The sequence below is a fragment of the Spinacia oleracea genome, chromosome 6, assembly GCF_020520425.1.
Source record: "Spinacia oleracea cultivar Varoflay chromosome 6, BTI_SOV_V1, whole genome shotgun sequence".
Classification (NCBI taxonomy): Eukaryota; Viridiplantae; Streptophyta; class Magnoliopsida; order Caryophyllales; family Amaranthaceae; genus Spinacia; species Spinacia oleracea.
In genome coordinates, this window is record NC_079492.1 from 11,809,755 (window position 1) to 11,822,232 (window position 12,478).

A 12,478-nucleotide genomic window follows, 5' to 3' on the forward strand; every position below is an offset into this window, starting at 1 on the left:
CTCGACGCTTTCTAGCGTCGAAAATATAGACGCCTTTTGATGACCACAGTTATTGTTAAGCGTTGAGATTCTCGACGCTTTTAGGCGTCCAAAAATTTGATTCTGGCGCCAAGAATATCTTTTTTCCACCTTCGTCCAGCACCTACCTATTTAATTTTCTCGACGCCTAAAGGCGTCCAAACTTTTGTGGGCTGAAATTTAATGTAATTGGGCGCGATATCACAACATCAAAATTCGTCCATATTTATTTGTATAAGCTTTGTTTTCCACCTATATATACTCAATCTAGCTTTTTATTTAGTTATAACAATTATAATAACCCATATTTGTTTGTTTATTGAATTATCTAAAATATAGAACATAAACTTGGACAAAAAATAAATAATACAAAATGATTATTGTATCACTTAAGACAATATTTAATTGTACAATAGAATTGGCATAAGAGTAAAACTAATGCAATTTGTCCAAATATAGACTTCTCTACATCAACATATACATTATACATCCAAAACACACTCATACAAATTCTTAAGCTTGAGGTAAACAAAGTCAAATGGAAGCTAAATGGGTTTATGTTGAGTATTGTTGTTCACGTGTTTCCCAAACTACAAAAATAAATTCTTCATATCATTAGCATACTTGGAAAAAAAATGAGGCGAACAAAAAATAAAAAGCACAAAATTTGATAATGAAAATACTTATCCATAAAATAAGACAAGTTTAATCAAAATCAGACTACGTTACTCGATTCATTATATATACTTATCCATAAAATAAGGCAAGTTAAATCAAAATCAGACTAGTCGATTCACTATATATTAGACAAGAATATGAGTAAAACTCAAAATTTCTTGGATTTCAATGAGGACGAGGCAAACTTCAGAGTAAATTTATACGAGGTAACATGTAAAAGGTGAAGGACAATAAATACAGCGTAATAGACCCAGAGATACATAAATGTTTATCACTACAAAGAAAAATAAAAGTGGACATGAGAATGTTCTGTTTAAAAATAAATAAAAACTAGTTAACAAGTGATAAAGTGTTAGTGTAATACAGAGTACTGCAAAGTTTATTAGTGTATCATTTATTTATCTTACAAGTTACATGTAAATTAATCAATTCCAAAATATGTAATATTGTTCACCTTTTCACTACATTTTTTCTCAACTATAGTTTTAGGGATAAATACCCGAAGATTTTGTCTCAATGAGCATAGGCGTAGGAGACTATTAAATATAATGACACAAATAATATAGGTGACTCACCTTAAGTGTAGAGCAGTAGAGCATGCTCAACATGAAGTTCTCCGGTTTCTACAATTCTACAACAACAAATTCAATAGCACAAATTGAAGAAAATTTCTATTTGTTACCTGGCCTAATTTGATCCTCCAACGCAGGATATGTTTACCAATTGGGACTGAGACACTTTAACCTTACGGTAATTGGCAATGACAGAGTGCTGCAACATCCACAAATTATGAAAAGCTGCAAAAGGAGGTGACAGAAATTATGAGAGATGGATTGATGTAAAAGAAAATGATTTAGATCATATGAGCTAGTTGAATGTTGTGATCAAGGTTCAAGGAGACTCTACGGCTACATCTTTCAATTTCTTTGTTGTCATATTCGCGAATCAACTCAAGAAACCCACAAAATAATGGAAATGAAGAACAACAAACACCAAAAAATATAGATAATCATTTTTACACACTTCATACTTATAGAGTTGTTGATCTCACTTAACAACAGAACGTTAAACAACTCTGCAACTTCTACATCTCATCCATATCTTCCAACTATCCGTTCTAATGTCAATCCAGCTACTTCAAAAAAGCATACTACTATAAGAAGATTTTAGGATATTAGTGTTATTGACTTATTTCAAATTATTTTGGTTAGAGACTTAAAGTGAGTAATTGAAATTTGAAACGTTATTACCTGATGGGTCTGGCTTGATTAAGAGACAAATCAATCTCAGTTGTGTGTCCATGGGAGGATGGTTTGCAACACCAGCTCTTGAGTTACATTTATACACCGCGAAAAATAAAATGCATAAACTATAAAAAGGCTCACGAATGAGTACATACCACCTTTGTCTCTTTGTATTAATTCACATCCTCGTGGGAAAAGCAAGAGAAGTTCATTCTAGGCCAAACTTAGGAACAATTTAATGGCTACAACAAGCAACATCTTACATTAGCAAAAAGAACCAGATTGTTATAGTGTAATGATCGAGATCCCTGTCCTATATTAGCATAAAGAACCAAGGTCACTTACCTTAAAGATCATTTCCACAAAGATTGAAGTCAATGAAATTATATCAGCCATATATGCATTCCAAGTCAGTTAAATAAGTAAGTTCACCGCCCTCTGTAAAAAAAAAAGTAAGTTCACTTTAATTTCAGAACTAGAAAAAAGAATTAAATTATTTGATGTTTAAACCAATTGTACCACAACCTAAAGTGGGGCCTAACTTCATATAAATAGAGGAATACACAAAAATAAAATTATGGCTCAACTAAAGAGATCCAAATTTAAACATAAGTAAGCAATTGCATATGCGACAAGCAATGACCAAAAAAGATCATATTTTGACTTGCCGAGGAACATTTTCAGCATGTCAAAAGGTACAGTTGAAGGGATTGAGGCGCTTTAAAGCATTGTGTTCTGTTTCATAAAGGTCAGTTTTGTTCTATTTCGTAAAGTTCAGTTCTGTTTCGTAAACTCCAGTTCTATCAAAAGTGTTCTGCTTAGTTCCATACTATTCTGTTCCGTTTTATAAAGTTCAGTTTAGTTTTGTTTTGTAAAGTTCCATTCAGTTGTGTTAAGATAAATTTCCTTAACCTACACATAATCGAAATTCAAAAAGAGGGGAGACATCATGATGTGAGACTTAAAATCTTGCAAATGAAAAGCCGATACTTCAACATAATTCAATTTCAAATTTTGAAAAAGTGTAGAAAAAGTTACAATCCAAAACACCAATCATTATCAAAGAATTGAAACCCTAAACTATAATGAAAGACTTTAAAGAGAAAATTAAATCCTGCAAATAATACGTAGTATATCCTAAATTTTACAAATAATAAACAATATTTGATAAAAACCGCAAGGTAAGTGAATAATTGAAACAATAAAGGTAAGAGAGCAAGAGAGGGGGCGGAAAAAAACCTGTAATTGATACAGCCGATAAATTTGGTGTCCAAACATGTAAATCCATGAGTAGATCCGCAGACGGAGGGATTAAGTTTGCAGCTCTAGCCTTCTCTCTATTTGCAAATTTGTAGTAGCTGCATATCCTCCATTGCAGTCACTAAACAACCTTGAATATTAAATAAATAAAAAAGTATGCAATCGAATCTATAACATGAGCTATTCAATAAATGATCCATCCCGTATTCACTAATAGATATCATACAATTCGGGCAACACGAAATCTAGAACAAGGAGCTATTGTTCTAATAAGAACACCAAATAGACAAGAAATTTATAGTCTAAATTCCTGAAACTAAAGTAGAATATGTAAGAACTTGGCCCTGCATTCACTTAAAGAAAGCCCATTGTACACCTGCAATGATATGCGAGACATTGAACCCATGCCCACACAGCCTGACACCTCACACACACACACCCTCAAGCACCTACCAAGAACACAAGCACCAACACAGACCATTTTAAACAATGTATTTACTAAGTGTTAAACTTAAAAATCATACAGATCTGATTGTAGGTTTCTGAACTTCAGCAGGAGATGCTGCTCCCGGATGTAATGGCAGACTTCAGCGCTAACAAATGTTCGTGGTCCTTCCTAATCCGCATAAGACCATGAATATGTAAAAAAACTATTAGAAAATTGAGAAAGATATCATATAACTGCAAATCAACTTTTCGAGAAACCTCTTCCTCTTTTTGTTGAAATTCCATATTGACTCTTCCTTTTTCATGGTTATAGGTCGGCATACCGAATGACACAAAACATAAGCAAGGGGCCTTGTCCTAGTCAGGATTCAGGATTAACCCTAGGATACAGTAAAAATATAGTAGCCAACACTTCACATATACTGTAGGACACTAGAATATATACATTCATAACTTGCACATTGCTGACTGAGTCACCAAATTTAACTAATGAAAATTCAACCAGACTATTTTTTAGCAATGTAATCAATAAACATATTAGCATATCTTGTGAAATGTAATTCACCAGATCTGCTTACGATGAAAAATAAGCATGGATTCAATAAGATTTGAAAGAAACTCCAACTTAAAGAAAAACTTAAAGAGTGATTAACTAAGCCTTTCAAACACCCAAAATCCCAAAAGCCACTAATCATCAAGTACGTACCCCTAGAACCACAATAATCATAGGAACTTAATCAGTGACATTAATCTAAGAGCCAAAAGTGATTACCTAAACCCCATAATAAAGTTCTAAACAGCTTCACATGGAGTGAAGAAAAACAGGGCACGGTAAATATCTGCAACTGCAAACTGAGTTTTTTACAATAACCTCATAAAGAAGTCAATGTAATTCAAGATTAGGCATTCCATATAATTTCACTAAAATTAAAATAAGCCTTCAACTAAATCTGCACATAAACATCATCCAGCCCAATCAAACGCATACCAACAAACTGTTTTTATGCCTTTCCAAATGATTTTAACATCATATGAAAAATTTATAGTGTGTTCTTTGAGCCTTTGACCCCCCTTCATGCACTACAAGTTTTTTTATTAGAGCCAAGAAAGGTCTAAACGTATCTCCACGTCAGGAAAGGTCTTATTAGAGTATGAGATACCATAAGCATTTAAGCAAAATAAAATAAAATATGTTGCCAGCCTATCTTCATGAGACAGAGATGGTTAAATTGGTAAGATCCGAATCAATAAAGGAGACAATGTGAAGGAGAAACTATCTTCTAGTTATCCTGGTAAACCTTGAAACTAAAAAAACGGTCCCTGAGTCAAATCACATACAAATTCAAGCAAGATTTCATCCCTAAACTAACCGGCAAGTGGAGGGTTTCAAGTTCGAATCTACACAACATTTTCTTTCCCAAATTTCATATGCTTAAATTGATCGAAATGGGAAAACCTAGTTCGGGTATGAATTCTCATTCGAGAAGTCCATTTTCTTTCCCTTTTGTTGCTTCTTTTGTTTGCTAATTGGACATATCATTCAAATAAACACAAATGGGAGAAATTCATATTAGTAAAAGATAACGACCAAAAAACAAATAGTAAGTGTAGAAAACCTAAATGTACCTAGATCAAAACATACATTAATCGAATCGAATATGAAGCCAGGAGAAAGAATTGACCGAAAACGGACAATTAAATTCATAGAATCGAACAAAAATTTCAACTTGAGGCAAGAACCTGAATATCCAACAAATTCAGAACATCAGAGACAAATTAATACCTCAAAGTCTTTAAATTTCGTTCACATTTTGTCGTATTTCTTGAAATTGGGGCAGAATCTTCAAGCATGGAGTAGATCTAGAAATTTCGAGGATGCGAAGTGAGAGAGTAGAAGAGGCAAGGATTGAGGTTGAGGTTGAGGTTGAGGAATTGAGGGGAGAGCAGAAGACGATTAAGAGAGAGAAAGAAGGGGGTGGGACGGGTTTTTTTCCCCAAAATGTAACACAAAGCCTGCTAATTGAGACCATGTGCTTTGCACGTGACATTTTGCTAAATCCCTCGACGCTGAAAGGTGACTACAACTAGTTCGACACCTAAGGGCGTCGAGATAACACGGAAATAAAAATCATCGGGATATGGTTAACCTAGACTTTATGCGAAGAATTCAAAAGTGAGAAGTCGAAATGGCCTTGAAAAAGATGGGACTCAAGAGGGCAGTGGGGCCCGATGGTATACCTATCGAAGTCTGGAGATGCTTGGGAGAGAAAGGGGTTGTATGGTTAAAAACTCTTTTCAACAAGATTTGGGAAAGTAATAGGATGCCATTAGAGTGGAGGAAAATTACTATCGTTCCCTTGTACAAGAATAAGGGTGAAGTCCAGGATTGTGCCAACTATCGAGGAATCAAACTAATGAGTCATTGAAACTTTAGGAGCAGATTATTGAGCAAAGATTGAGGAGAACAGTGAATATTTCAGAGAACCAGTTTGGATTTATGCCTTGGAGATCGACTATGGAGGCCTTTCATCTTATAAGGCAACTAATGGAGAATTATCGGGGTAAGAAGAAGGATTTACATATGGTTTTCATTGATTTGGAGAAGGCGTATGATAAGTTACCAAGGGAAATTCTTTGGCGGGCATTAAGTAGAAAAGAAATTCCGATGAAGTATATTGATATCATCAAGGACATGTATGAGGGAGTTAGCACGAGTGTGAGAACTAGTGTTGGTAAGACCGATTAATTTTCCACTACGATTGGAGTGCATCAAGGATTCGCACTTAGTCTGTTTCTTTTTGCTATAGTCATGGACGAATTGACGAGGTCAATCCAAGATGGTATACTCTGGTGCATGATGTTTGCAGATAATATTGTGTTGATTGATGAAACAAAAGGAGTGGAAAGTAAGTTAGAGTTATGGAGATAAACTTTGGAATCTCGGGGTTTTAGTGAGTAGAAACAAGATGGAATATATGGAGTGTAAGTTTAGTGGAGTCCAAGATAGAGAGACAGGGGAGATTATTACCTTATATGAGAAAATTATCCAAGGCTCGAAATGTGCCGTTATTTAGGATCTATTATCCAAAAGGATAGAGAATTGGATGACGATGTGGCCCATAGAATCAAAGCAGGTTGGTTGAAGTGGAAAGGTTCCACGGGGTTCCTATGTGATTCAGGCATGCCCCTAAGATTGAAGGTAAAATTTTACCGCACGGCAATTCGACCGGCTTTGTTATACGGCACGGAATGATGGGCAGTGAAACATTGTCACGTGCGCAAGATGAAAGTGGAGGAGATGCGCATGTTACGTTGGATGTGTGGGCATGCAAGAAAGGATCGTTTGAGGAATGCGATTATTAGGAAGAAAGTAGGGGTTGCACGGATTGAGTTTAAGATGATGGAAAATCGTTTAAGATGGTTTGGACATGTAAGAAGAAGATCAAGTGATGCCCCAGTTAGGAGAATAGAAGGGTAGCAAAGTGATAGAATTGCAAGGAGCAGAGGAAGACCTAAGAAAAGTTGGAGTAAGGTGATTGAGCACGATATGAGCTTTCTTAGGATTGAGGAAAATATGGTGTTTGGATAGGACAGAGTGGAGGGAGAAAATATACATTGATGACTTCATTTGACTTATACAGCTTCTTTTCTTTTTTTTTCTTTTTTTTAAAAAAATTTTATCTTTTATTTTATTTTTAAAATTCTTTTAATTATTTTTAATTTTACATGCTATTTTGAAATGTACTACTTTACTTATTTTACTTATTTATTTATGGTTGAGATAATGAGTGGGCCAGTTGAGATTTTCTCAAATGTATTTTCAGTTTACTCGTACTTGTTTAATCTATCGAACGCGGAAATTAAGAGGGTCGTAATATTAATTAGTTTGTACGGTTAAGATTACTTCTCACCTTGTCACAATAAGTGTACTTCTCACCGGATCCCTCCCCTATATATAGGGAAGGGATCCGGTGAGAAGTGATATTAGGTGAGAAGCGTGAGAAGTAATCACGACCATTGGATTAAATTGTCGGGCGGCTTTTATTACCCGCGCTTTATAGTAATAAGTGGTTGGAAGACAAAAAAAAAAAAAAAAGTGGCTGGAAAGTTACCACGTGACTCATTCAAAACATTTCGTCTTCTACCTCCAGCTACTCCCTTCCTCTGCCACACCAGACCAAAATAAAGAACAAACCATACTCCCTCTTTCCCTCTCCTCCATCTCCATCCTACTCATCCATGAAAAACACAAATATATTGAAAGTACCATATAGATACATTTAAACTGCATTAGAGATACATTAATAAGTTATTGGAGATACATAAGAAATACATTGAAGATACATTATAGATACATTGTAAATTTGTAATTAACCGGCACAAATTAAGATTTTTTATCAATGGGAAGTCCAGCAGTGCAAACCATAAAATCAATGGAAGCGGAAAACTCTAGACATTAATCTAGCCTTCGTCCCTGGATTTGCTACGAAATCCTTCGTCTTGTCACCCACACTATCTTTCTCTCTCCTATACAAGAACTGTATGAAAAGAAAATCACAACTGAAATATAAAATTTAATCTGCAAATTGATTGAATTTTTTGGGAGACATAATTGAGCTCCACCACAACAACAAGTTGATAGTGATAGGAAACACAGAAACATGGAGATCGTTAAATGGGGATTGAGTGACCATTGAAGATACATTAAATAACAATTGGAAGTACATTGAGTAACCATTAGAGATACATTAAAGATAAACATAAAGAGTATCTGAATGTTGGCCATTGTTGTTTGAGAATTGAGATCTACCCCCATAGTTGAAATTTGACAGGGAAGAGAAGAAGGAAGGAGAGAGAAAAAGAATTTTGGGTCAAAAAGAATTTTGGGTAAAAAAGAATTTTGGGTAAAAAAGAACTTTCTGGGTAAAAGAGGAAAGAAATGAACGGGCATTATTAATGCCGCATTACCCATTACTCATTAGTTACACGGGAAAATTTTCATCCGTCAGATGAAGGCAATCGAACGGTCGTGGTTACTTCTCACGCTTCTCACGATAATACTACTTTTCACGTGAGCTTAATCCTATATATATATATTTATCTTATCTTACTTTCATTGATTCCACTTTCTCTTCCTTGTTTTTCCTTTTTTACTTCCTGCTCCTTTCTGGTTTGATTGGTGACAATGACGATCTCCTACAATGATTCATGTTAGCCGACCCCAAATCATTTTGGGACTAAGGCTAGCTTTATTGTTGTTGTTGTTGTTGTTGTTGTTGTTGTTGTTGTTGTATCGATTATTTATTGCAATTAAATTAAGAAAGTCTAAGACAAATCATGTATTGAATCATGTAATATCTTAAAAGATATAAAAGGAAATTTGTTAATGAAATACTACTTACAAGTTATATGAACATTAATTCTAAAATAAAATAAAAAGACATAAAATAAGATTACTTAGTCAATCAGATTTAATCACAACAGACAAAAATTAAAAAATCAAAATACAAAGTCACAATCAAACACTTAATCGATTATAACCAAAATACATTCCTTATTAATCACATAATTTATTTTCTCCTTTCAAGTATTTTATTTGCCACATTTGTAAATTGTAGCAAAGAAATCATATTACATATATCCCTGAAACTTTTCCCCCAAGTTTCTCTCTCTGGTGTATGGTAACTATCATACACCATCGCCATGGCAAGGAAGACTGGCGCGAAAAATCAGGGTAGCAAGCATGGAAGTGGCACGTCGAAGCAACGTGTACCTTCTTCAGACTCTCAAGCTCTGCGAACTCGCTCCATGGATGAACTTCTTGGAGTGGAAGAACTAGATTTTGGGATTGAGAACGAGGTTTTCACTCCGAAATCAGGACTCCAACATTTGCAGGTACGATCTGAAATGCGACATTCATTCAATGATTTTATGAATGTCATTCACAATTCGATTGGTAGTGCAAGCAATATGCAATCTGGAACGAAAGTTGGCTCAATACCCATTTTGAAACAATTCAATGATGTCGTTGTTTCTGATAATGAACTTGATTGTTATGAATCTGTTGTTAATGAAATAAATGAGAATCCACCTTTAGAAATAGATTTTGATGATATACAGGAGGAGGTTGATTACTGGAGTTCAGCAGTGGTGTGTTATGTTGTTGGAGCAAACCCCCCTATTAATGTAATGGAGGGCTTCATTAGGAGGATTTAGAGGAATTTATACATTGATAAGGTAGTAATGGTGAAGAAAGGAGTGTTTATAATTCCTTTTTTCACTATGGATTCAAGGAATAAAGTACTGTCTGACCACTTTTTCGTTGATAGCAAACCTCTGGTAGTGAAGGCTTGGAATGTTGATCTAGATATGGAGAAGGGGGATGTGAATTCCATCCCTATTTGGGTTCAACTCAAACTGAACTTCAAATACTGGGGGGGAAAATCTTTGTTTAAGATTGTCAGTCAGCTAGGTAAACCCATCAAAAGAGACAATGCAACATATTGTAGGGATAAACTACAATATGCTAGAGTTATGGTAGATGTAACCTTGTCATAGGAACTGCCTGATATGATCTCATTTCGAAATGAACTTGGGAACATGACTCAAGTTGCTGTGCGTTATGAATGGAGATCAACTGTTTGTGGAAGGTGTAAACTCATTGGTCATGGAGAGGATCAGTGTAGGAAAGGCAAGTCCAAGAGGGTTTGGGTCAGGAAGAATGAACCACCAGCTTAGGACAAGAGTGTAGAGGTGGTGAAAGAGCCAATTGTGGATCCAAATGGGTTTCAAAGAGCTCTTAGGCCAATAAGAGTTAGGAGTACTCCTGCGCAGCCAACTCAGATCAACAATGGATTTAATTTATTGGACATTGATGTGCAGGATGAGGTGGATAACACTGTGAGTGTTTCTGTGGTGAATCAAGGAACTGAACAGGGGAGGGAAGTAGGTGGAAGGGGGGACCCTTCCTCTCCTCATGGATAGAATATTAGCCTGGAATGTCAGGGGGCTTAATCTATCTCATAAGCAAGAAGAGGTCAAAAGATTTATTCAAAAGTATGAGGTGGGTTTGGTTGGTCTCCTGGAGCATAAGGTAAAATTGCCTAATTTAGGTAAGCTTTACCAAAAGGTTTTTCAGAATTGGTGCTTCACTACTAATGCTAGTTATCATAGTGGAGGTAGAATTGTGGTTGCTTGGAAGTCAGGAAGCTTTAATGTTAATATAACAGCTGCTTCTAGCTAGGTTATACACTGTCACATTAGTCTAGTGAGTGGTATATCCTCTTTCCATTGTACTTTTATCTATGCTTTCAATGAGAACAATATGAGGAAGGATTTATGGAGAGATTTGCAATTGATGAATCTCCAAGGACCTTGTGTCTTATGTGGTGACTTTAACTGTGTCATGAATATAGAAGAGAAAATAGGTATGCCTGTTAGGCACGCTGATATTGTGGATATCAGTAATTGTATGCATATGTGTGGCATGGAGGATACAAAGAGTGTTGGCAATTTCTTTACTTGGAACAACAAGCAGCAGGGAGGTGATAGAGTATTTTCAAAATTGGATAGATTTCTAGCAAATCTAGCTTGGCAAAATGATTATCCAAGTGCTGAAGTTTGTTTTTTACCTGAAGGGCAGTTTGATCACTCTCCTGGTCTTCTTACTGTTTACCCTAGAAGTGATGGAGGAAGGAAGCCATTCAAATATTTCACTATGTGGAAATCTTCTCCCCTTTTTTTTGATACCGTTCAAATGGCTTGGAATTTCCAGTGTTCTGGTAGTAAAATTTTTGTTTTGACCAGCAAACTGACGAAAGTCAAAGCCTCTCTCAAGGAATTGAACAGAGTTGGGTTCACTGATATTCAAGCAGCTGATCTGAAGGCTTATCATGGCATGATTGCTGCTCAGGAGGCAATGCATCATAATCCACATGCCAAGGATTTAGCAAGTTTGGAGTTGCAAGCAATTCAAGAATATAGAATCACTCATAAAGCCTATTTAGATTTTCTGAAATAAAAAGCCAAAGTGGAGTGGATTAAAGCTGGGGATGAGAACACTTCATTGTTTCAGTAGAGTATTAAAAGTAGAAGGTTGTAGAATCAAGTGTATAGTATATTTGACAAGGATGATGTATGGAGAGATAAACCCGATGAGGTGTCAGATGCTTTCTTGTCTTATTACACAGAGTTACTGGGAAGTGTACATGATAACAGAACACAGGTTATCAAACAGATAGTGCAATCAGGTCCTATCTGTCAAAATCATCACAAAGATATCCCCAATACTCCTTATACTGCTGATGAAGTTAAAGCTGCTTTATTTTCTATTCTAAGAGTCAAGGCTCCAGGTCCTGATGGATTTGGTTCCTACTTTTATAAAGATGCATGGTCTATAGTAGGGGATGATGTTATATCAGCTATCATTGATGTGCTTCAGCATAGCAAGTTACTCAAGGAAATTAATCATATTGTGATTACTCTGATTCCTAAGGTCAAATGTCCAAGAAATGTAAGTGAGTTCAGACCCATTTCCTACTGTAAAACTTTGCAAAAATGTGTCACCAAAGTCTTGTGTGCAAGGCTTAGACAAATTCTTCATGCATGATTTGATCTTTGAGAATCAAGGGGGGTTTGTTCATGCATGGGAGGTATATTGTGCATAATATCATGGTTGTTCAGGACCTTGTGAGGCACTATGGGAGGAAAGGTGTGAAGCCAAGCTGTTTAATGAAGATTGATCTCCAAAAGGCATATGATACTGTTGATTGGAACTTTCTAAAGGACATGCTGATTTATCTGGAATTTTCTGTCCAGTTTGTTATCTAGTC

General features: G+C 35.6%; 1 long non-coding RNA gene across 1 annotated transcript; it reads right to left on the reverse strand.

Moving 5' to 3' along the window:
* Positions 1-448: 448 nt before the first annotated feature.
* On the reverse strand, positions 449-5,600 carry LOC130463890 (uncharacterized). The gene is made up of 3 exons (XR_008924104.1): positions 5,431-5,600; positions 3,180-3,816; positions 449-2,378 (listed from the first exon to the last, which is right to left on the reverse strand). It is a non-coding gene; the product is annotated as an uncharacterized lncRNA (long non-coding RNA).
* Positions 5,601-12,478: the final 6,878 nt, after the last annotated feature.